This window comes from Argiope bruennichi, chromosome X1, assembly GCF_947563725.1.
Source record: "Argiope bruennichi chromosome X1, qqArgBrue1.1, whole genome shotgun sequence".
In the NCBI taxonomy this organism is placed as follows: Eukaryota; Metazoa; Arthropoda; class Arachnida; order Araneae; family Araneidae; genus Argiope; species Argiope bruennichi.
In genome coordinates this window covers 49,720,651-49,747,287 of record NC_079162.1, presented here as the reverse complement: position 1 = coordinate 49,747,287, position 26,637 = coordinate 49,720,651, and the positions used below count along the sequence as shown (strand labels likewise).

The 26,637-nt window shown below is 27.9% G+C and overlaps 1 long non-coding RNA gene across 1 annotated transcript; it reads right to left on the bottom strand.

The window, feature by feature from the left end:
- Nucleotides 1-3,693: 3,693 nt before the first annotated feature.
- Nucleotides 3,694-25,933, bottom strand: LOC129958072 (uncharacterized). Its single transcript, XR_008783130.1, has 4 exons — nucleotides 25,842-25,933; nucleotides 15,357-15,516; nucleotides 10,659-10,737; nucleotides 3,694-6,427 (listed from the first exon to the last, which is right to left on the bottom strand). It is a non-coding gene; the product is annotated as an uncharacterized LOC129958072 (long non-coding RNA).
- Nucleotides 25,934-26,637: the final 704 nt, after the last annotated feature.

Here is a 26,637-nt window from a genome sequence, read left to right as displayed (position 1 = left end):
AAAATACTATTTTTTCCCATCAATTTATGATGTCGAGTTTCTTATATACTCGAAACTAATCTTCACGGTAAAATGAGCGATCAAGTTTATATTTTACATGGTCGAAATTCAAATAGAGTGCATCTAATCTTTCTGGAGAATTTGGAAAAATGAGTAAATTCGAATGTGTCTGGACAATTTTGATCACAAAATGTATTTTGAAAAAGCATAAGTCCTTTAATATAGCAGAATTTCAATTGAAAACAATTATGTAAATCTGAAGAAATTTAAAATTAAACTGATGCCAAAATCAGTGACTAGAAATGCTGCAAAATACCCATCTAACCATATGCTATTTTTTTTCTGCTCGAGACACGCATTCTCCCTTTGCATTCATTCATTCATGCAGGGAACATTTTTCATTTATTTTATTTTTAACATTTATCATATTTTTGATTCTATACCTTCATTATTAGATATTAATTACCTTCATTATTAGATACCTTCATTTTTAGAATATTTTCAGAATTCTGAAACTTATTACGATAATTAAGTTGATGTATAATATCAATTTATAAAGTAACATTTTTTTATTTATACATTACTTCTACTAGAAAAAAACAGCTTATTGATTATTTAATTGTTCTTAAGTGTTCCAATGTATTCGATTTACTAAGATCATGTTTGCATTAATCATGCGATACTTTTCTTCTAACTGCTTGTCCGTGATAAATGAAGTAGGTAGATAATTCGGAGCATTGTTTTGCTGACTCATTCATGATTGCATTATCAGTTAAAACCACTAAAAAAACTTTGTTCTTCCCCTGCAATAACTGTTAATTGCTTAGTGACATATACACTTAACTGATTTGAAGCTAAATTATTTCTTAAAATCACTAAGTGGTAAATTTAATTTCTAGTATTCTTCGTAAGGAAAGTTAAAAGTACTTATTTCAAAATTTTAAGCAGCAGAAAAAGAGAACACTTGCTCAGTATTATATTTAAAGTAGAATTTCTTTTTATTACTTACAAAACCCAAATCAAGTTTGTTTTATTGTTACAAATTACATATTTAGATAATTAAAGCTACACTTTTCGTTACTTTTAACTATGGATTGGTTTCCCTGAAAGTTTTTCGCATACTCTCTAGTAAATAGACCTTTGTGTTATTAACCAGACATAACACCATTCCATTCCCCTGCAACTATGTTTACCATTAACCGTATGACATTGCCAAAAAATAGTTGGAAAAGCCAATTACCGTGTGATCATTGGTAATTTATTTTTGACAATTCATTCCTAAGATACGGTTATTACACAAGTACTAGGAAACCAAATATGTATTTTGGATGTTTGTTTTCCAATGGATTGAAACCGACATATCACACAAAATTACAATTGCAGTCACATAATCACAAATTAATTTTATTATACTTAAGTTGCAGCGTTTTTGAATTATCACATTTATATAATTATAAAAGCCCAAGCAAATAGACGGTCATATTCTTGAAGGATTTCGTTCCAAATTTCTTACATGACTACATTTTAGATGCTAAATCTATGTATCAAATTTTATTCACCTATGCATCTTCGTTTTGTAGTTATCATGGTAACTTATAATCGGGCAGCTATACAGACAAACTTTCTTTAAATGGTTTTCGCTCAAAATTTGACAAAAATCTACAACTTTGGAGCAGAGGTCCATTTCATCAGTTTAGATCAAAGCGGTTTGCAGTTATCGTGTTCACAGACAGATAGACATAATTCTAAAATTTGTTTCTTGAGCTCAGGACATCCGACCAAAAATTATCTACAAAATGTAACATCTTATTGACTTACCACCTTATCGATTGTTTTGTTCACAATATATTAACCTTAAGATGGCATTTTAAATTATCATATTCATTAATGGTAATTAGCTATCTATAACCATTCTGAAGTGGTGAAACTCTCAATCTCTCGCCGACAGGGTGGCAGCTTGCTAATGAAGCTTCTGAATAACAAATAAGTCAAATCACTTTGTTATGCAATTTCAGCCTCTAAATATCCCCTTCAAGTCTCATTTTTTCGATAAATTACAATAGTCAGCTTTAAATAAATATCAGCTTCAGCAGCAAAATAGCTAAAAAACTAGAATATCATTTGCTGTAAGAGAACTAATGATTAAGGTATGCATAATCAGAAAAATCAGAAGACTTTAAAGAAATCATTTCATCCTTTAAAACATTCCCATTTGTATTAAAATTTTTATATGACAATTTTCTTTTCTTACCGGATGGTATTTAGAGGTCTGAATTATAGAAGAATTTGAACATCGCAGACTTAACTCCTATATAGATAAAAGCACTCATTAAGAATCAAGAATATGTTTTCAATATTTCAGTTGCTTTAAAATCTGTGAATTGTATCGACGAATTGGCTGTCCGTAAACTTTAGAAATTGTTACATTTAAGGTGGTTTACATCAACAAATGATGTACTAAAATAAAGTAAAAAAATCCTTTGAAAGTACCATTTCTCAATTCTTAAATATATAAACAAAGAGATATACTCAAGAGTCTGAAAAATGAGTTTATAATCGTTGAAACAAATCGTTTCAAATAGTTAAACCTATGAACGAAATAAAATGCATTGTCTTTATGAATGCTGAAAATATGATGCTATTTAAGTTACTGAATAATAAAAAACGCTCCAGAGAACTGTGTAATAGACAAATTTTAAAAGTTAATAAATTGAATTAAAAAAACATCAGAAATTTCAAACTTTAACTATATGTAAATATTTCAGTTGTAAATAATGTTGAATCCTATCCATTCATCTTTTTCTTCTTTTAACAAGAGTTTTAATGACGTAAAGTAAGTTTAATATGTAGTCAACTCAAACTGGAAGCTAGATTCATATTGTTAATTTAACGATATGATGATGCTGATGATGACTATATATAGGCATGTTGATTATATATATCTTGCCAAAATCGAGGGAAAGCGAATAAATTGCAAGGATTGATAGATTTCTTATGTATCACACATTAAAGCTATTACAGGATTTTTTGGGAACGATCCTTGCAATTCCTATATCAAATGACTATGGTATCAACTGAATCGCCACTCCCTTTGGTATCAACTGAATCGCCACTCCCTTTGAAAACTACGATAAGTGTCCCTATTTGAAGCTACTACAGTACCTTTTGGATGTCGCAAGGTCTATGATCAAGTAATTGAACATCACTTGAGTGATGATACCCTCTCAAGGCTTCCATGCCATAGCAGTAAGAAGAAATTTGCATCCGATTAGGCATTACTATGTATTAGGCAGATTACTATGTACCATATCTGTGTATAAGTTGAATTTTCTACAGAATTGGGTCATATCCACCCTCACCCCCCGATCTCAAAGGTAAGATTGCCATCACGCTATCATGGCCCAATTAAATTTTAAAGCAATATATTTAATAGCACACTATTGAAACAAATATATAGATTAAATAAAGATTTAGTAATTCCACCGCTAAAAAATATTTGATTCCTCAAATTACAGTTTGGATTCATGTAATTTAATTACTACTATACATAAATGATTTATTTTTTTTCTGATAACTCGCAAGTAAATTAAATTTTTCATTTGCCTTTATAATTTTAAGATAATTGTGTTATTGTGAAGATAAAGGAAAATATCAGAGAAAGAGAGCAAAGAAGACGCATTTTGACAGTGAAGATAAACAGTTTATTTAAAGCATGAAAATACATATGCATGTATTGAATAAACATTCAAAATGTTTTGTGTGTTAAGATACATATATTCGAATGGATACTTATTTCTATTCATTTTCCTTACAAACAAAGCAAGATACTGTCGAATCAATGCATTGAGGGCTAAAAAAATTAAACTATTTTTTAAATTATCAAATGAGTAAGATTAAATTAGAAAAATTAATTATCAAATAGTAAAATTGAAAGTACTAGAGTCGAAGAAAAATCTTTGACGTTTTTATGGTATCATAAAATTATGTTGAATTACAAAACAATAAAATTATTCGAAATATTAAGTATCTTTAAAATATAAACAAATAATAATAGTGAAATTTGCACAAAAACTACACATTTCCATTGGGATAGTTTTATAAAATTTGATAAATTACAAAATCTTTATAATATTTAAATTTTGAATATTTCAAATGATTACATTCATCTAACGATATTTACTCTAAATTTCCTTAGATTGTAGAAAAAAAATTACGTTAACAAAGAAGAAAAATAGAGAAATGAAAGCTCAAAGTATTATTAAAAAATTAAAAAAAATGAATATTTACAATGAATTAAAGAGTTCTCTTAACATGAGAACTGTGTATGTACATTAGCTGTGGCATATACAAGTGAATAGCACACAAGACAGCAAATACTTTCTTCTTAGATGTATATATAAAGCAGCAAATAAAAAATTTAACACCCACAAATATATGAAATACTTAAAATCATCGATTAAAATACTGATCAAACTAAATCCCATTTTTCCAAACTGAAAGAAACAACTTAGAAGATATGGAAGCAGAATTTTTAAATCACAAACATGCAATAATATAAATTTTCACAGAATTTAAATACACTCTTCGACATGAATACAGTACTAGAGTAGTAGATGAAATGTTCCATTTATTTTCACCGACCACGAAAAAAGAAACAACTAGAATGTTTCCAGTTACATCAATTTATTTTTTATTTTTATTGTTTGGAGTAGGATGTTTGCATTCAAAACAATGTAATCAAGTCATATACTGAATGTCATGTTAAACAGTATTCTACTGCTTGAGATTTTTCCATTTAATCAAAAGAATTTGACAGTTACTGAGTGATGAGAAAAGCAAGAATGTTCTCTGCGTCACTATACACAAGTTTGCAAATACTTTCTTCTCACATCTATATATAAAACAGCAAATAAAAAATATAACACTCACAAATATGTGAAATACTTAAAACCATCGATGAAAATACTGCTCAAATTAAATCCCATTTTTCCAAACTGAAAGAAATAGCTTAAAAGATATGGAGGCAGAATTTTTAAATCACAAACATGAAGTAATATTTAAATTTTCACAGAATTTAAATACACGCTTCGACATGAGTACACTACTTGAGTACTAGATGAAATGTTCCATTAATTTTCACCAACCACGAAAAAAGAAACAACTAGAAAGTTTCCAGTTTCATCAGTTTTTCTTTCATCCTTTAGTGCAGGATGTTTGCATTGAAAAAAATGTATTCAAGTCATATACAGAATGTCACGTTAAACAGTATTCTACTGCTTGAGATTTTTCCCTTTAATCAAAAGAATTTCACAGTTACTGAGTGGTGAGAAAAGCAAGAATGTTCTCTGCGTCATTACATTTGTGCAGACCTATAATTTCTTGCTTAATTATGGAAATAGTCCATAGCATATACACCGGAATAGTCTATTGCAATATCCTGACATGTATACTTTTATAAAAATGTAATCAAGTCATTTAACGCATGTCTTGTTAAGTAGCAATTAAAGTTTTCAGCACCATTATATTTGTGCTATAATATAATTTCTTGCTTAATTAAAGAAAATATCCACAAAATCTGCTCAAATTTGTCTTTAATTTCGATAGTTTCATCAAGAGTCTATGTGTTGATGACATGGCAACGTTGTTCCATTATAAAAATGTTATTAAGTCTTTCGGTGAATATAATTTTTATAATTTTTAAGTTGCTCTGTGGAATCAAAAATGAAACTCAGTTTTATAACTGGACTGCTTTAGCTAGCAGTAAAAAAACAAAAATGACAAGAGTGTGCCCATCTTTATTTTCTGCTTTTAAGAGAATGTAAATGTTTCCCACAGCAATACAAGTAGGGACTTCTAACTGCCATAATAGGAACTAAATATTCCCGAAAACCTCAGGTCCCACCACTTCATTCCAGATCGCCATAAGCTCGTCTAGGGAATAAAACTGGCAAGCGCTGGCAAATCTTATTCGGGAACTCAGATTAGTTTCCCTTATGATACGCTGATGGCTCTTCCAATGATTTATCGATCCGTCAGGGTTGAAGACAATGAAATCCTTCAAGCTCGATGCTTCATGCATAAGGTCAAAGTTTATGATATAGAAGTTGAAGATTTCGGAAGAAATTGTGTAAACACATTCGGCAAGTTCTTTTTTAAGTGTTGCAGGGATGCAGATATCCCTTAGTTTATCTTCAGCCTCGTATTTAGATGTTTCTGTAATAATTGGATAAGTTGTCATACTCGACTGAGCTTCAGGATTTGCAATTTCGAAATTCATGTGTCTGTGCAATTCTTCGACCTTATGCTTAATTTTATCCAAGTCTGATATTAAAATTGCCCCAGAAACAAGTGTGATTTCTCTCAGTGATGCAACATTCCTGATTGAGCAAACTGGAGGGATATTCATTCTGTTTTACTTTATTGGAATCTGCAATAAAAAATAAGTAAATAAACAAATAAAACATATTTATAACTTATTTCTCATATATTAGACATAATATTAGTTGTCTTTTATAATTAATATGTAAAGGAAATGAAAAGTAGAATAATAAAGCAGTCGCACAAGCTTGAAAAGAAATCTAGTGAAGCATGCAGGGATAAACAGAAAGAATTAAGTAATAACGGATTGAGTAATAAAAAATATTCAGTTTTCTATCAATATTTTCTAATAAAAACATAGCTGTTATGAAATATTTTATGGCAAATCTGACTGAATCCATTTTATTACATTGTACGACTTTTCAATCAACATTTTATCTCATATGATTGTTCCAATTCTTAAATTATGTGCTACTTTTAGGATAAAGTTTTTGAAAAATAAAATACTTGTAATTTTGAATTTTTGAACAAAACACATATAATGCGTAAATATACCAGTTAAAAACAATAGAAAAAATATGGGGGTATTTTGAAGAAAAAATCTCATAGTTTAGAAATTTATCCAGTTGTTTGTACAAATTCTTGCATATAAGAAATATATTTGATAGGTCCTCAATTAAAAAATAAGCTGTATATCTTTTGAATCTTCAAATATTAAGCTTTAAATGATTAATAACATGAACATTATCAATTGATTTCGTATTGTTGAGCCTGAAAACAGTTTCCAAATATTTCCAAATGAATCGCTTTTTCTTCAGTTCAGGATTCATATTGGAAAATTACTACACGAAATTTGAATGAAAAATATAATTTAGTACCTTTATTAATAGTATAATAAACAGTTTATGGAGCTGAGTCCACAAACAAAGCTATTCACAAAGCTGCCCGAGTTACTGTCATCTGGTGAAATGAAAGAAATTAAAAAAACACCAAAATTTTTTAATAGCTGAAATGTATTCTTAAAAATCTCTAAATGTTTTAACTTTCTGTATGGATTAGATTCGTTCTTTGCCAACAACTGATATTCTAGTTTTGAAGCTCAGTTTTATAATAAATTGCCATGAATAAAAAGGAAGACTTTATTTTTTTGAAGATACGCAAAATTTTCCTAAACATATTGTTATGGAACTCCCTCTATCACTATCAATCCGTCGGGTTCTTTTACTTGTGTGTATTTAGTGGTTGTGTATGGTATGAAGATAACACAACACAATGATCAGTCCTTTCAGTAGACGAACACACAACACGTTTATTGACACTACGACACACAGGGCAGCACAAAGACGACAACTATATACAGCATAGAGAAGACCATTATCTTCAGCCGAGGCGTGCACACTGCAGCACACAACAAGACTCTACTGAAGACAGTAGCGCACATCTTAGTTCAGCATTAGCTTGACTCCGTCGCTGCTCTGCTAATCTCTGGAAGACCCGTTGTTTAACGTCGATTCCGACTACAACCGGCAGCTGTAGACTGCCTCCTTTTATAGGTCTCAGGAGGCGGGGCTAGAAGCCTCTCAACCAATCAGGAACTTTCGAGGCGTATCTCGGTTCCCAATGGACGGATCGGGAAAATTCTCGATGTTTCGGGTATAATCTATTTTGGGGCCAAAGTCTTCAAATTCGTCGCCAAGTAACCAAATGGTCGCCAAACCCTGGGACCTCCGACGCGACACCCGGACTCCGTCCAATACAGATGACCGTAAAACAGTCTTTCTGATGATGGAACCAACTATGCTGGGAAGCAGCATCACAGATTCGTAACAATATATACCTATATTATTCATGAATGCCAAGATGATGATGAGGAACGAAAACTGTGCATGGAAATAATTTCACACAATTTTTATTTAAGAACTTACGAATTAATTTTGATTTGTAATAAATGTTTTTATTATTTATTATTTAAATATTTATTTATTTGTTTGTAATAAATTAATAAAACAAATATAGTGAAAACTAGCTATCGGCTATTTAAAAATCATCTAACTCAATTGATATCCTTATTTAAGATAAAATTGTTTTAGATGATAAAATTATTTTGAATATTTTACAATAAAGGAATATTTATATTAAAAATATTAAACATGAAAGTACTTTAATCATGAGCAACGTCGGGTATATCAGCTAGTATTTTAATATATCTCCATATTTTAGGCATCCATTGAATCCCAAAACAATCATTTTTGGAGCAATGCCAGACTATCTGTGAACACGATTATAATCATATGTAAAAAATCTAAAATCCGTTATTAATTCTCAGGACAAGTAGTTTTCTTGGTGAACTCTTCTCAGTCATTATAGATAAATACGATCAACTGCATTGATCAACTGCATTAAAAAAAATGGCGATACATCAAATATTATTTAAAATTTATATTCCAACAAATTAAGCTATTTTTCTTGTGTATAATTTGAGATTTTTTAAAAATTGGAACAAGTTCTGAGGTCTCTTTGCTTGTAAAATAGAATATAGTACAGTTTTCTGCATTGCTTACTTTTCAGAATGGAACAATCATTATATATTAAAGTAGAGAATCGTTAAAAATAATGACGATGACACATTTGCATAATTTTGTATCTAAACACAAACGCCAATTGCATTCTCAACTTCAAATGCTGTTTTTTTGCAGTTTGAATCAATGCAATAGTTAATTGCATTAAGGTTTACTTTTGTGTTATTTCTTTCTTAATTAATGTAATATTGAGGGAAATTTAACTTATTTCAGCTAAGGAATTAAATTCTAACATGAGAATAGAAATAAAATTATTTTCCACAGTATTTTCCTAGAAAAAATTGAATAAAATATGATCTGTTTGAGGTCATATCACTTAAAGCTACCATTTTGCAATTTCTCAAGATGTCACTATATATAGGCACGATGATTATATATGTGTTGCCCAAATCGGAAGCAGGCGAAAAATTACAAGGATTGATAAATTTCATATGTATCCCAAATTAAAGCTACTACAGTTTTTTTTTTGGGAACGATCCATGTAATTCTATATCAAATGACAATGACATCAATTAAATCGCCGCTCCCTTTCAAAACTTTCTAACAAAACCAGAGGGAGGAAACAGACTCGTTGAATTTAGTTTTGCGAATTCATGTGGCGATGGAATGCGTCAATGGATTTTCAGTAGGACAGATAAATTTATATCTTACCTAATTAATTGATTTGACAAGTGTCTCTAATTGAAGCTACTACCTTTTGGACGTCTCAATTTCTATGATCAAGTGACAGTGACATCACTTGAGTCACGATTCCCTCTTAAAACTTCCATACCATGGCAGCAAGAAAAAATTTGCATTCGATTAAGCATTACGGATTAAAATGTACCAGACCTGTGTATGAGATGAATTTTCTGCAGAATCGTGTCATATTCCACCCCCCGATCTCGATGCTAAGATTGCCATCAGGCTATCACGGCTCATTTAAATTTTAAAGCAATATATTTAATAGCACACCATTGAAACAAATATCTAGATTAAATAAAGATTTAGTAGTTCCAACACCTAAGAATTTCTGATTTCGTCAAATTATAGTTCGGATTCATGTAAATTTAATGACTACGACACAAATTATCTTTTTTATCCTGGTAACTAGCAAGTAAATTAAATTTTACAATTGTCCTTTTATTTTTAAGATTAATTGTGTGAACTGATTAGAGAGATTGTTAAAAAAAAACTTCTTACAAATTTAGACACTGTAGCTGATAAAAATGTTTAAATTCCATATAAATCTAAGTTGCAAAATCGGTATTCATTTAGCCTGTTCGTTTTTCTATATTACACATGTATATACTGAAATACGCCTTATAATGGAAGTGCATAAGAAAATCGAGTGCAAAACATTTTTTTCATGGTCTTCAAAGAACTTGAAATCAGTTTGATGGCTGAGGCTGAATAATTCTTAAGCGTTTGTTTATGAGTTATTTTGTAGCTTGTATAACAACGTAACTGCTCAAGTTTTTGGAAGCTATCGAAATTCGATGACCAATACAGTAGTGCATCAGTGTATAATATGGGTATCCAAACTAAGAAAAAAAATTTCTTACCACTTAAATCACTGTTGAATGGTCAGAATATACTTTCAACTCTAATAGTACTGTATAATTTTTAGAACAGCCTTGGTACAACATAAGTATTTAAGATATTAACAAAAAGCGTTTTTTTCAACTAAGAACAAAGTTGCTGAAATTCAAGAACCAATATTGAGTAGTTTAAAAATATTATAACAAAGGTATCCAAATCATGATTTAAAATATTTCTTACCAATTGAACCACTGCTAAAAGGATAGAATATGTTGGCAAGTTTAATAGCACTATCTGTTTTTTAGAACAGCATTGGTACCTACAAAAAAAAAGGACAAATAAATAATTGGGAGCATAGCGGCCTATTTTACTGTGAATGAAAAATAAATTCTATAGAAGGATATCTAAATATTTTAATAAGCCCTAAACTGCTCGACTTTTTACTTTGTAACAAATGTTGAATATATTTATTTATATGAACGTAAGGGAATAGTTTTTTATGTATTCTAATTTTCTTACTAAGTAATTTAATATGTAAAGTGTAAACGGCTTTATTAACCGGTTATTAAACTATTATAACTGAAATAAATCTGAAAAATTACCTTGATTCACCTAAGGAATAGTGACTGTGCATACTCAAATTACTTAATAGAAAATGGCTTAACTACAATTAATAAAATATTAATAACTTACCGTATTAAAATAAATACATTGTAATACTCAGCTGTGCTGAGAGTTCATTAGTCTAAGATTTCTTTAAATTTTTCGAAATCTGTTTTCGCAAGGGTCCCTTTCTATTCTGATAAAAAAAAGTCCCAATATTGGAAAATAGAAAAGGTCCCATGATCACAAACGATCACAAAAGTTTTGCTCTAGTGAATAAAATCTTCAGTAGAAATAAAAATGTTTAAACAATATGGTATTACAGCAAAATCATTTCAAAAGCAGGTAAGCATTTTAAATCAAATCCCAAATTATTCTTTAGATGTGGACGAAAGGAATAAAAGATTTTTCTAGATTTTAAACTTTTTATTCCATGTGTAATGTTTGCACTTATTTTAATTCAAAGTTATTATGATTTTCATTTTTTTATATGGGAAAATAGAGTAAAGGATATTCCGTTAGATTTCATTAACAATTTTCCTAAGAGATTTTACATTCAGAATATAAAGATGATTATTTCACAATGTTTCATTTTGAATATTTTGTGCCAAAAATTTTCCATAAAAAATTAATAATTTAAATTAAAATGTTATGGGTTTCAATTTTGGAATTTAAATTTTTATTTATTTATATTATTAATAGTGCGCTTCACAAAAACATTTCTATTTGGTTCTCTAATTGTAAGGGAAATTGAAGCAATATTTGTACTTTTTTTACTCGAGCAGATGAAGAAATATATTAAATTAGCAAAATGGGAAAAATAATTCATGCTTAACATAATATTCAGATTCACAATTGAACGCGTTTACAACTCTAATTATTTTGTTCGTAGTATACTAGGTTAATTATACAAGTTATGTAAAATTAAACTAAATGAGAAACATTTCTGTTAATAGAAAATTTATTTTTTGTTTGTTTCATAATTTTATCATTGTATATATATGTATATAGTAAATAACCATTTACTTGAATTAATCTATTTTTTCAACGACGAGTAAAAGCATAAGAATAATTATTGGATCAAGAGTAGAGTTGATATCCTGTATAATCCATCCTTGAGCCATATCAAAGATTACATTTTGCTTTCTTGAAGAGACCATTAATTGTTCTAAACTATTGAAATTCAAAGCTTCATGCTTCAGTCATTTTGGGTCGTAGAAGGACATAAATATTTTTTATTGAAAATGTTAGGAATCCTAGAATATTTTACCAAATAAGTATCATACGATTTTGTTAATTATTTAAAGATTTAGTATTTCTGATTTTTCCATCAGTACATTTCCTACCTCATGCAATACAAAAAATAATTCTTTGCGATAATTTCTTCAGCTTTTTAACTGCAAGTAAGAGCTTAGGAATCATAACTGGGCAACGATTAAAGCGAACATCCTGTACATGTTAAGTTTCGAACACAGTTAAGGTTGTTAGGTGAAAATGGGAAATCAAAAATTGTTTTCCACTCCATTAGGGGGCTTGATTTGTGTTATACTTGTTGATGCGTCAGAAATCTCACCAATAATCTAAAAATAAATAAAGAACTTGAATGGAGGTAGCTGAACAGACCTTGATTTAAACGATAGCAAAGAAATCGAAATATTTTTCATTTGCTTTTTAGTAGAAAATTTGAATTGTAATTCCTAATTTAAATGAATATTTTCTTTCACGGCAATTAATTGATTTACTGAAGTTTAGAGTACGAACAAAATTTTATTCCCGTGAAACTGAAAATAAACACAAGTTTATGCCCACATTTCACCTATGTGAGAGTTTTATTAAAGTTATAACTCCTCGTCTTAAATTCAGTAGCAAATGAAACTGAGAGTAAGTAGAAAGGTATTAGCAGATTTGTATTTGTAATACATGTTTTCATACATTTTAATTACGAAGGAAGAAAAATATGAATTCAAAAATCTTTTGATTTAAATGTACAATCTCATTCTTCAAGGCATCGTTAATTGATGTTCAAAATTTCATTCTGTTTTACTATCTTCTTTCTATACATATATACATATACAAATTCTACAACTATTTATAAATATTTAATTATAATTTAAGCAGAGTTCTGACTGCAAATATTATAAATATTTTTGGCTCTAATGATATAAAGTTTAAGCATATATAAATATACAAAGTCCTAAAATTTTTAATTGTAAACTATATAAAAATTTAAATTACATATAAGATATATCTAAAAATTTTAATTTGCGATGTTTATCTATAAATAATAAATAAATAATATATATATATATATATATATATATATATATATATATATATATATATATATATATATATATATATATATATAAGTAACCAATCTAAAGTAAGAAAAAGTTTGAAAACGAAACTAAAATGAAAACGAAACAAAACAGTTTCGAAATCGCAACTAAAATTTATTACCTATTTAAACTAAAACCAAAAAGGAACTTCATAGTATTTAGAGAGCGCAATTGCAGCTACTTCTAAAACACAGATGAATTGATACAAAAGTATTAGAATCAAGTTAATAGGAAAAACAAAAATCAAATAAAAATTAAACAAAAAAAAAATTATTAAAAAATATTAAAAAAGAATCCGGCCTGAAGACATTAAACACGTAATTTTCAGTAATATTAAAATTACATAACTCAAGCCAGTTATTTTTAGGAATGACAACATTAATAAACTTAATACTTTTGATTTCGAAAATTTATACACTAATCTACCTCATGAAAAATTAATAAAGGTCTGCACTTTTATATATGACGAATATTTAAATGAAAATATCATTCCTAAAAATAACTGGCTTGAGTTATGTAATTTTAATATTACTGAAAATTACGTGTTAAATGGTATTAATTTTTATAAACAAGTCAAGGGCATTCCAATGGGGACAGCTTTCTCAAGTGCTTTAGCTAATATTTTCCTGCATTACTATGAGAAAAAAATAATTAAATATAATTTAATAAACGGGTGGAGATATATTGATGACCTACTTTTGATTAACTTCGACAATACTAATATTATTACTAATTGCTATCCAAAAGATTTAATTCTAAAAGATACAAATATAAATCAACTTGAGGCTACCTTTCTGGATTTAAAAATCGAAATTGCTAATGATAAAACAATAGTTGGTATATACGATAAAAGGGATGATTTCAACTTTAAAATAACAAAACTATGTAACTACCATTCCAATCTAAACTCTAAAATTTTCAAAAATCTAATTTTCTCACAAGTTAACAGGATCAAAAGGGTTTGCAATAATAAAAATTCTTATATTGAAGCATCAAATATCCTCCTTAAAAATTTAATTAAAAATGATTTTCCTAGAAATTACTGTAATGTCAATTTTTTAATTAAACAAGGTATGGTTTGGGATTAATCTTTTGGCTTAAATAAAAATAGAAATTTACTTGCATATTGGATCACTCAATAGATGGCGCTGGGTGCCTACCTCTGTTTACATAATTTACCGTTAACTTTCAAAAACAGGAAATCACAATCGATTGTTTAAAGTTTCCTTCACTGTTGGATGGTATGTTCTGGCCTTTTCGTTTTTAATTTTAATTTTAATGCTGTTTTTGTTTTTATTGTTATTGTTTTTATTGTATTTTTACTTTGTGGTTTTTTTCTAATTTGTTATTTTGTATTTCCTTTCTGTTAAAATGGTATATCTCTTGAGCATAATTTCGGGGGATTTTCGGGTCACGAGGAATCATTATTAGACTTAATGTCTGTATGTCCTCACAGAAAAAATCCCTTTATTTGAATCCCTGCCTGAGGGTGACCCTTGAAAAAGTCTTCAGGCCGGATTCTTTTTTAATATTTTTTAATAATTTTTTTTTTGTTTAATTTTTATTTGATTTTTGTTTTTCCTATTAACTTGATTCTAATACTTTTGTATATATATATATATATAAATCATTCGTTCTTTGAATATATAATAATTCCTTGGTCGCTAATAAAATAATAAATTTGATAAAGAACGGAAACTCTTTTGTACTATCTTTCCAATTCAGTAAAGCACAATAATAATAATAATAATAAGTTTTTTCGACGGATATTCTAAATATCTGTTCCGCTGTCACATTTATTCATACAAAAGCACAGGAGAGAAGCTGTAACTCTAGATGAGCCGTTTCAGCCAAATAAATGAAATCGGGAAGAGGAAAAAATGTCAATAAGAAAAGCTTAGGATTAAAAAAAAATTATATTAAGTAACTAAAGTTTCGAATAAACATACAGTTTATAAGGCAATAATTATAAGTACAGTATACAGAACGTACTCACCTGTGGATTGAAGATTGGTAAACTGGATCAGACAGCCGGAACCTGGAAGTGAAGAGTCCCTTGAAAATTTAGACCTGGCAGCTACTATTTATAGATGCGCAGATTGAGAAAGCGAAATGCATCGAGCAATTTGAGGCCCGTGGTTGCTATGGGTTACTCCCTAGGATAAAGATTTTTAAAAACGTCATGATTCATTGCAATTCTAGCGATCAATAAACACCAATGCGATCATATTAAATGAAAAAAGTCATCAATAATGATTTATCATTAACGATCGATTAATGTAGAAAAGAAATGAATTCGGCGAAATATTGAGGCTAGTAAGACTAGATATATTCAAGCAAAAATTAATTTTATAAATGATAGGAATTTTTAGACATTTTTCTTGGGTATTAAAACAACGCTAAATTTGTTGAGAAAAACAAAAGTGAATGGAATAAATTGACAACATTCAATCTTAATGAAAAATATGATGGTAAAATCATATCGTCAGCAGACAGTAAAAAAATTGTCTATTCAAAAGAAAGGGAAGCATGAGTTAATGCATTCTTGTTGCTTGAAAACATAATCTCTGTCGCAAAAATAAGAAAAATCGTGCATTTTATTATATCATCAATATGCAGCATGTATGGCACATGAATAAGGTGACCATTCGTACTGATTTTACCAGTACAGTACTGGTTTTCAGCTCATAAGTCCTGGTTAGTCATTAAACAAAACCAGTACACGAAAAGTACTGGTTTTAGATTGGAAAACATTAAAACAAAAGAAGTAATAAAATAAAAATAATAAAATTAGAACTGGCAACCCTGATAATTCCATGTGATATCGTCAGGTGTCGCAATCCTTGTTGATTGTCAAAAATAATTTAAATGCAACCTGTATGGAATTCTATGAAAATATACAGGAAAACAAAAATTTGTTAAAAGCAATTCATTCCTCAGAAAAATATAAAAAAACAAACAAAATTAAATAACTCCTTATGTTTTATTATGTTATTATATTAGGTATGGCTTATCATGTTATTTTATGTTTATTATGTTTTATTTTTATATTGTAAAATCATATTTTAGTTTTCACATTTCTTGTGTTTAAATAAACGCAACATTTTTTGATATCTAAAAGTTTTTTTTAATTTACTTAGTTATACAGGTTGGCCGTTGGGTGGATTTTTGATAAAAATTTATAAAATTTGGGCATGACTGGTCAAAATTCATGTTGTCCTGGTTTCAGCTTAAAAAAAATGGTCACCTTACACATGAACTGATAAGTAATATTTTTCTTTTACAGAGAAAACATTTTAAAATAACAAAGAAAACATTGATTCACTTTTCTTTTGACTTGGTCACTTATAAATGTATATTGGCATTCTTTTACTGTGTGTAAGAATGCTTGAGATAGTAAATATTGAGATAAAACCCATCGAAATTTTTCAAATAATTTGCAAATGTAAAAAAATTGAATTTATAGGAATAAAAAACGACATGGTCACAATTCCAGTATTTAGACCATTGGAACAAGTATTGCTAGTAGGGTCTCGCATGAGAATGCAATTTTTTCTGTTTTAGTGTGATAACTAAACTAGCTTGACGGACAGAATGTGGTAGTTAGTTTTAATACTATCATTATAGATAATCAAATATTGGACGAAATCCGACTACGGGAAGAATGCCTATATTTCCGTATGTATGCATATGTGCATGATAACCTAAATGACTTCAATTTAGCATATGGATTTCTCAGAGTCACCCTTAAGCCGATTGAATCAATTTCTCATAGAACTCCACGATTTAGAGGTCTCGCACCAACGTGCTGTTGACTTTCGGTTCAGTTTAGTGATAGCATTAGAGTTGGATTAAGTAGAGTAATGCTCTGTACGCATTTTGAGAGGTTGAGAAATTGATTAAAATAATAGAGGAGTTGTTTTTATCCTTACTTTGTAGTATATAAAATTTACAAAAAAAAAAAAATGCTGCAGTTTTTGATAAATTCAAACTAGAGAATGTCAAAAATTTTACATTCTTGATATAAATCGGCCCAGAAAAATTTTTTTCTTTGAAATTAGTCAGTCTAATACGATACAAATGCAATCGATGAAATTTGGCTTATTGTCATAGTATAAAAACTGTAGAAATATATAACATTTTAAATGAAATTCTTTTACAGGAAACCTATCTGTCATGTAAAATCGTTTGCGAAAGACTTGATAACTTGATAGCATTCAATCTGAGCAAATTACATTTAGAAAAATTTATTTTACATTGCTTGCTAAAATATACACATCAAAATAAATTTTAAGATAATAGCAATTAAGTTTTTAAAATGAAATATAAAATACACAAATATAAAAAAAACATGGATCTAAAAAATCTCAAGATAATGTGAATATCTAGGTTCTGTAGAGTAGAACCTAGATAAGAGGTGCTTATTTCGGTGCATATATGCTTTAAGGAGGAAAATCTTAAAATATGGTCTGTTCGGAGATAATTATTCAGATTGGGAAAAAGTTTGTTTTTCAGATTCTTTGGAGAAATTGCAGATTTTTCAATTTTAAGATAATAGCAATTAAGTTTTTAAAATGAAATATAAAATACACAAATATAAAAAACATGGATCTAAAAAATCTCAAGATAATGTGAATATCTAGGTTCTGTAGAGTAGAACCTAGATAAGAGGTGCTTATTTCGGTGCATATATGCTTTAAGGAGAAAAACCTTAAAATATGGTCTGTTCGGAGATAATTATTCAGATTGGGAAAAAGTTTGTTCTTCAGATTCTTTGGAGAAATTGCGGATTTTTCATTTTTTTTAAATGTTTGTAAGTAAAGAGCACTTCATATAAATTTCAACAAAATATTCTACTGAAATTTTTAAATTAATGATTTTTCATTGAATTTCTTTTCAAATATCATTTATTAATGCTCTAATTATGACATAGCAGCTAATTTTAAAACTTTCAAAGATAGATGTATACTTCTAATTGGAGAAAATTTTTAAATTACTTAAAGAATCAAATTTGATGTTTATTGAGTCAATAAATGTACAGAAATAATTACGGAAGTCTACATTTTTATAAAGTCCACCGGTTCTATTAATTATTATTTTAGAAAAATTATTTTTAAATAGAACAAAATTCCATACTTTTGAACCTAAAATTGGTCTTGGAAAATCTTTAATTTAAGCGATTTTAAACCATTTTTATTGCCATCTTGAAGAAAATCTCATGTTTTTTTTTAACTTTTTAGTTTTTAATTTATAAACACAATGAAGAAAATAATTTATTTCCTATTTTTTAGTGTTTATTTTATAAATATTATGAATACCTGAAAAGTTTATTTTCTACTTTTTAGTGTATCATTTATAAATATTGTGAAAACTTGAAATAATTTATTTTCTACTTTTTAAAGTTTATTTTATAAATATTATGAAAACTTGAAATGGTTTATTTTCTACTTTTTTAGTTTTTATTTCATAAATAGTATGAAAACCTGGAATCATTTCTTCTTTCTTCAAGAGAATGTATCTTTTGCAGATCTGATAAGATTCCATCGATGAATGCCGAACTAATATTAATAATCCAGTATCGGAAAGTGTATGTGATTTCATTGAAACATTGTAGAAAGTTTGGTGATGGAAATCCAACCAGAAGTTTAAATTCGTTATTTATTTGAATTTCTTGACATTTATAGGCATATTAAAAACAGATGCGAAACCTACTGAGAACTAATAAAATGAATAGAATATACTGCAACATTCAATATCAGCAAAATATATTTATAAAAATTTATTTTATTCTGCTTGCTTAAATATGCTTATAAAATAAATGTTGAGATTAACAACAATTAAGTCTTTAAATAAATATACAAAATATAAATAATATGATCTCTAAAAGATGAAAGACAATGTAAATAAATATCCTGGAGCTGCAGAGTAGAGAACAACAGATATCAATTTTAATCCACGGATCCTTATGTTAGTTAGGACAGTTATGAAAGTTTGAAAATCTTTAAATTAGACTATTTTAGATCAATTCTATTGCCATCTAGAAGAAAATTACTTATTAATACATGATCCTTCATCGTAGTAGCAGTTGGCTGTTCTCAAATAATGAAATTCAAGCCTTTATTACTCGATCATGCTTGCTTGCAGAAGGGTATATTTTTTTTAAAAAAATTTTAGGTCTTCTAGATTATTTTACTAAATATGACTCATTGAACTGGAGGATTTTGAAACCCTTTTTTCTCTCAAGCTATATAAAATATAATCCTTATTTCAACTGACGCATTTTTTTTGAACCGGAAGTAAGAGTCTCAAAATAAATAGAGAGGATTTAGTAGAAACAACTTAAGACTTGCTCTATAAAATAACATAGTTGACGATTTTTTTTTTCATTTGACTTTTCTTTGAAATTCTGAATTTTAATTCCTAAATCAAACAAATACTTAAGAGCCTCTTGTAGCACCTCCTCCATTTACTAACATTTAGCATGTGAAAAGGATATTTTAATCAATTTTAAACAGAAAAGAATCAGAATTCTCATAGAAGACTTAAAAATTAATTACTAACTTAATTAACTTAAAATGGATAATGAGGCATGAGTTCATTTTGTCTTATTAGTTCCGATTTTTTTTTTACTTTATAATTTGTGAAAAAATCTATGCATCTTTTACGAATAATAAACTTTATAATCTTTGTTCAAGATATCATAACATCATTTGTAAAGGCCCGTAGTTTTTTAATTTTTTAAAATATTCCTTGGTCGCTAACAAAATAATACATTTAACCAAAAAAAAAAGGATAAAGTCATTAAACTCTTTTCATGGATATACTAACCAGTTATTTAAAATTTACCCATATAAAAATGAGCATAACAGGAAAGAGGCCAGATGGACAAATTCAGCCAAATAAGCGAAAATGGCTTGAGTGAAAAATTTCACCTACAGTAAATATTTTTATCAAGGAAAAAGTGACGCTTTGAATGTTTCCACTTAATAAGCTATAATTACAAGTACAGAAAACAGAAAATACTCACCTGTGGATTCATTTTCGGAAGAGACTAGAATGAACAGCTGGAACTTGAATATTAAGTGTCCTTTGGAAATTTAGTTCGCACAGCTATTTATGACTGCACAGATTGAGAAATTGTTGCGCACGAAGTTGTTGGTTGAGATATATATTGCACAAATTGAAAACTAGCTAATTTAATAGAAAGTTTTTGGCTTCTCTTGAATACTCTTTAGAAAGATTATTATTAAATATATCATGACTCAGAACGGAAGTGTGTTGGAAAATGCCAGCTTTCAATAAATATTGATGCATCGTATTATATGATGGACTTTTCAAAAATCGGTGAATAATTTTTTTCCGGTTATTATAGAAACTTTTTTGGAAAATCTGATGAGATTATATCGAAAAATTCAAGATCTCTCATCATTAATTTATCACTTTAGAAAAGATATTAAATACACTAAATGTTAAGACAATGCATATTCATGCAGAAATTTAATTTATAAGTAGTACAAATATATCGATGTTTTTCTAGAATATTGAAAACAACTGATAAATCTACTGAAAAAATGATGGAACTAACTGATAACATTCAGCATCATTGGAAATCATGATTACATAAACATAGCTTCACCAAACATATAATAAGGATTTAATTAAAAGAAAGGAAAAAAATGAGTTAATATATTTGTTTGTTGTTTTAAACATGTTATCTCTGTAACAGAAAACAAAAAGTCATGCATATTAATCTATCATCATTTTGCGATATATACAGCATTTATTTCGATATGCACGATTTTTTTCAATACAGATAACATTAAAAAATTAACATGTAAAAGATGTGATACATAGTAATAAAAGTCGACGTGCATGTCTTTGCACTGAAGAGCAATAGCTATGAAGTACTAAATTTGGTACAAGACAAATCAAAGGCAAGATTTTTTTTAACTAGTGGTAAAACATGGAAAAACATTACAAATTTTTAGTGAGCCAAATTACAAGACATTTATAAACTGAAAGAGTTAGGGCTGTTTTGCAATTTCATGAAATTTTATAAATAATTCTTTTTAAATAAAGTTCTTTAATTCAAATTATCTAACCTTTCTTTTTATTTAAACCGTATTTTTAAATCTATCTTTCAATTTTGAATTGCAAAAAAATGTTAGATTAAAAGTTCTTCCGACCTTACACATTCTCACGCCAGTCTCTTCTTAAACTTTGGGCTTATGTAGAAAGAACTTTAGAAGTTGAGCATAAATTTATTTTATAGATATCTTAAGATATCTGTAAAATATTTTTAAAATCTATTATGCTAAGAAATTTCCGGCTAATTTTTAAAAAATAATTTTCATTTAATATAAACGAATATTCGGGATATTTAGCAGTTTTTCTTTAATTTACTGAAATCAAACGGCGAAAACAATTATTACATCAATTTAAAACAGAGAAAAATATTTTTTTCCTGATACTAGCTTTGCAACCATTGCAAATTTACTGAAATTTTGAAAAATTGCTTAACATTTTTTTTTTTAATAATTGCAGGTATTCTTTCTTATTTTTCTTGCAGGATGCAAATATTTCAGCAACTTTTTGCAAGACACGTAGTTTTTACTCGTCCTCGTTTCGATCAGTCCTTTTATTGCAAATTCAAACATTAACAGTATTAAGAGGATAAATCAAATACAACAATATTTCTCCCATAAACTTTATTCCGCTTTAGAACTATTTTTTAACTAAATTTTATTAACTTAATTGTGAGATTATACAAAGGAACATTATTCTCGTTTAGCTTATTTTTGCACATTTTTAATTTAAATTAATTTTTTCCTGCTCTTGAAGATTCTGATAAAGTCGCTTGATGTCAATATTTTCTCGCTTTCCTTATGCAAATATGCATGAATGTTGCCTGAATAACTTGGGATCACAGTTAAAGAAGCTCTGTTATACAAGAAAATCATAAACTCTTCATAATGACCTAACATAGCACAAACGTTCATTTTCCAAAAAAAAATTGCGGAAATCTATATTCTTTGATGAAAAATTTGTCCCATTAAAAATATCAATTTAAAATTGAGAGAAATATTTTTTTGATAATACTAGCTATAAACAGAAATAGAAAAAAATTAAAGGAGAAAAATTCAATTTAAGTACTAGGAGGAGGTAAATACATATAGCAAAATATAAAAAGAAAATAAGTACACAAGTAAACATAAGAAATTAGAGCGTGGACGAAAGTACAAAGAAATAAGAGAACTAAAAAAACTTGAATAACCGTATAGACCGAGCATGGATACATATACATTCTTATCAATAGAAATTCGTGAATATTATTTTTAAAAGAAATGAATAGATGGGATTCTGATGTGAAAACTAAACGCAGGATTAAGATTAATTTTTGATTAACAAGTAAATCTACACAAATAAATGCAAGGAAAAGAAGGGGAAAAGTTTTGAAAATTAATTTTGGAAATTATATTAATAAATTGAAATATCAAACATCTAATTAAAATGTTATTTTTAAAAATTTATTATTAAAAATAATCTGACATTTATGTAATTAACAAAAAAAATTTGAACACATCTATTTAAATAGAAAATTTCTTACTGCATGCAGGCTCAGTAATCTAAGACATGAACTGTTTCATCCTTCTTGAAAATACAGAAGAGAAGCCAAAAATTGACTACAACTTCCACTAGACTCGAATTTACTCGAGTAATGAAGATTGCCAAGAAATATTCTTTTTAACTTCGTGATAATTAGACTTACGAGAAAGTGAAATTTACACTAACAGAATGTTATTAGGAAATTTACCTTTAATAAAGAAGTACGATATAAAATGCAATTAAAAACCCAATTGAGAAAGGAAAATCTATTACATCTTTCCGGTGACCAGTCTTTAAATGAAAGGACAAGAGAGCACTATAAATCTACCACATCATCCTAATGACCAGTCTTGAAATGAAATTGGTCTGATTTGAGAGATCTGCGCAACACGTGTAAACTCTGGGAACAGCCTTAGCCTTTTCCGGGAAAACGCTCCAGGGATTATGATTACAAAAATAGCATCTGCTCGCCATCTTTGAACACCATTTACCGCGCATTGTTCTTTTCTTAGATATTTTAATGGCGCCGCTTAACCAAATATGGCTATTGCGCCAAAAAAATCTCACAAATCAAATCAAATCTTAGATATTTTAATACCGTCTTAAAATTAAAGCTTTGCAGGAAAGATTTTTCAGATGAGCTATCAGCAAGGATAATATTTATTACACTTATGTGGATAATATTTATTACACTTATGTTCCATTTTGAAGTTATATGAGGGGTATTTTGAAACGATCCTTATTATTTTGAAGCTATGCTATAACTTTAATTTAATTTAATAAAACACTTTTAATAACAAACTTTTATTAATAAGTAGATTGATTATTTTAAATATTTCTTTTTTGCATTATTTAGTTCATAGCTCAATATTATAAATATTACGGAATTTTGAATAAATATAACGAAACTTTTTTCCCCTCAAATTCATGGCCAGCGGCACCACTGATGTAAAATCAAGCATCGTCTAATTGAATATTAAGTTCCCAAAATATTAAAATAATACATTAGCAGCAAGAATATATCAGTGTCTAAAACTGCAAAATTCTGGTATATGAGGAAATGAGTGGAAATCGAATATAAATTTCCATTATTGCAAACATGAAAAAATAGAATTAAATAATAATTAAATGAATTATTTTATCAATTATAATTTATTTTTGTTTTAAACAATTATTATAATTCCGTTCTATTAATAAATAAATTTCATGAATCGCTAAAGGTTAACAGCAATATTCATTTTAATAATAATTCTATATTAGTTTTCTTTACTTTCAAAAATAAATATTAGTAATAATAAATTAGCTAATTTTAATTCTTTTTTATTAAAGTATTTCAAAATACATGGAAGTAAATTTTAGAATTTAGAACAGATTTTTGGTTCGTTTTCAATTGCTATGTTAGCCCCGACGAAGCTACTAATAACTTTTATTATTTTAATCTATTTTTCCACTTTTGAGCAAAAGCAACTTTTGTACACTTTTTTAATCTCAGCTGTATCAACACCGTCTTAAAATTAAAATACTGCTAGAAACATTTTAGAGAGACACTTTCAGTGTACTGATTAAATTTATGCGATTAAACTTCCATTTTGAAATAACGCTAGGAGTACTTTAAGACGACTGTTGTAATTAAAAATTCTTATCATCGGACTCTCACAATATTTCTAATTAAAAATTAATTTAATAAGAATATTTTTAATAATGAAATTCTAAAGTGAAATAAAAAGTAGATTTTCGTTCATTTTAATTACTTCTATTTAGGCTTTAGTATATAATTCAATATTATAAACATTAAAAACACTTATATAATCAGAGTTTTTCTCAAATTCTCTAATAGGTGATGCCATTTGTATGAAATTAAAATTGATCTAAAAAACTGATTAACTAAATATTAAATTCCTAAAATATTAAAAAAAAATATTTGTCTTCAAGAAAACATGTACAAAATTTTAGGTCCCTGCAACATCGGGGAAAGTGTGAAATTTCGAATGATGAACTCCATTACAAACGTGAAACAAGCCGAGTTAAATAAAAGTGAATAATGATTTTAGCTATTATGTTCATTTTTTATTATAAACAAACATACTAATTCATTTATAATAATAAATAATTTTCAGGAATCATTAATAATTTATAGTAGTGCCATATTTTAATAATAATTCAATGTTAATCTTTTCTGCCTTTAATTACAAATATTAGCAAAATGATAAACTTGCTAAATTTATTTATTTATGCTTTTCTCCGTTCTTTTCTGAAAATAATAAAAAATATCAAAATTCATGAGAATAATCTTCAGTTTACAAAACGTCGTGGGCCAATTTCTTTCTTTCTTTCCTTTTTTTGTATATTTTAAACATAATATTAAAACATTTACTTGAACAGAAATATTTCATTTAGTATCTAGGTTTGTTAATCAAAAAGATCTGCAAAAAAAAAAAAAAATACCTGAGCACAGTCAATAGGAAAGGGAAGAAAATAATCTAAATTCAGCTAAAAACACATTCTGAGACATGTTCTAAAATTTAAAATAGAAATTATTTTAGCATCGTTTGCTTCACTCCCCCCCCCCCCTTACTACATTTTTTTTTTGATCAACCGAATGTTTCTTTATATTTATTTAAAAATAAATATACTTGTTAAATTTTGATTTGAAGTGCAGTATTATTTTACTTCATACTTTGAATAACACAATGATTAATTGAAGATAAATTGATTTATTACAAGTCTGGAAACGCAGAAGCTTTAACAAAAAGTAAAAATCAATAACTACGAAAATTCTTGTACTCGTTCGCCCAATTATGATTAAAAAGAATCAAAAGAAATTCTGAATGCAATGTAGAGATAATCAAATAGAATTCAATGAAATATTACTTACTTCTTAATGCTGTCGCTCTACTTCGGAAACTGGTGTAGAATTTCGTCTGAATGCCTCAAATGACGAATGCGGACTGAGCAGACGCTTCTCTCTCTTCCCCAGATCACTACCGGAGGTAAACCATCGAATGACGTCACGGCTTCCAAACAAGTGTCAGCGAGAGATCCGATTTTAATGGCGGATATTAGTTGAAAATATCGAAGGTTTCTTTTAACCTGCTGTTTTGATAAATTACATAAAGCAACTGAGTTTCTGCTGAATTTTCAGTTGTGGTGTTTTATTGGCCATTTTATTTAACGTGTGATGACTTAAGAGGCATTCATTGACTTCTAAAATCGATTTTAACATTTATTTAATTTCAGTTTTAAGTTCGAAAACGTTGAATTTTGAAATCGATTTTACTCTCCCTTCCGAATGTGACAGAGTTTTGAAATGTAATGGCGTCCATGATGACTGTGCGCCATTTTATCATTAGCAGATATTTTTATAATCATTAATCATAAATTAGTTTTTTTTTCTTTAAAAATTTCCATTTTTTTAAGCATTGAAATTTTTTTAGCTTCTTTCTTTACAATAAAGAATTAATATTAATATATAAAATATTTTTACACTTTTAAAAATAATTTTTTTCTTGCGTTTTGTGGTAATTTTTATTGCTTTTAATAAAACCGGTAGTTGCTCTTTTTCCATAGGTAATTCCGTCAATGCTATTATTTATTTTTTTAAAAATTAATTTTTACTCATATTGTTATGTGTCAATGGAATGTTAAACTAGGGATTGAGTTTAAGGATTTAT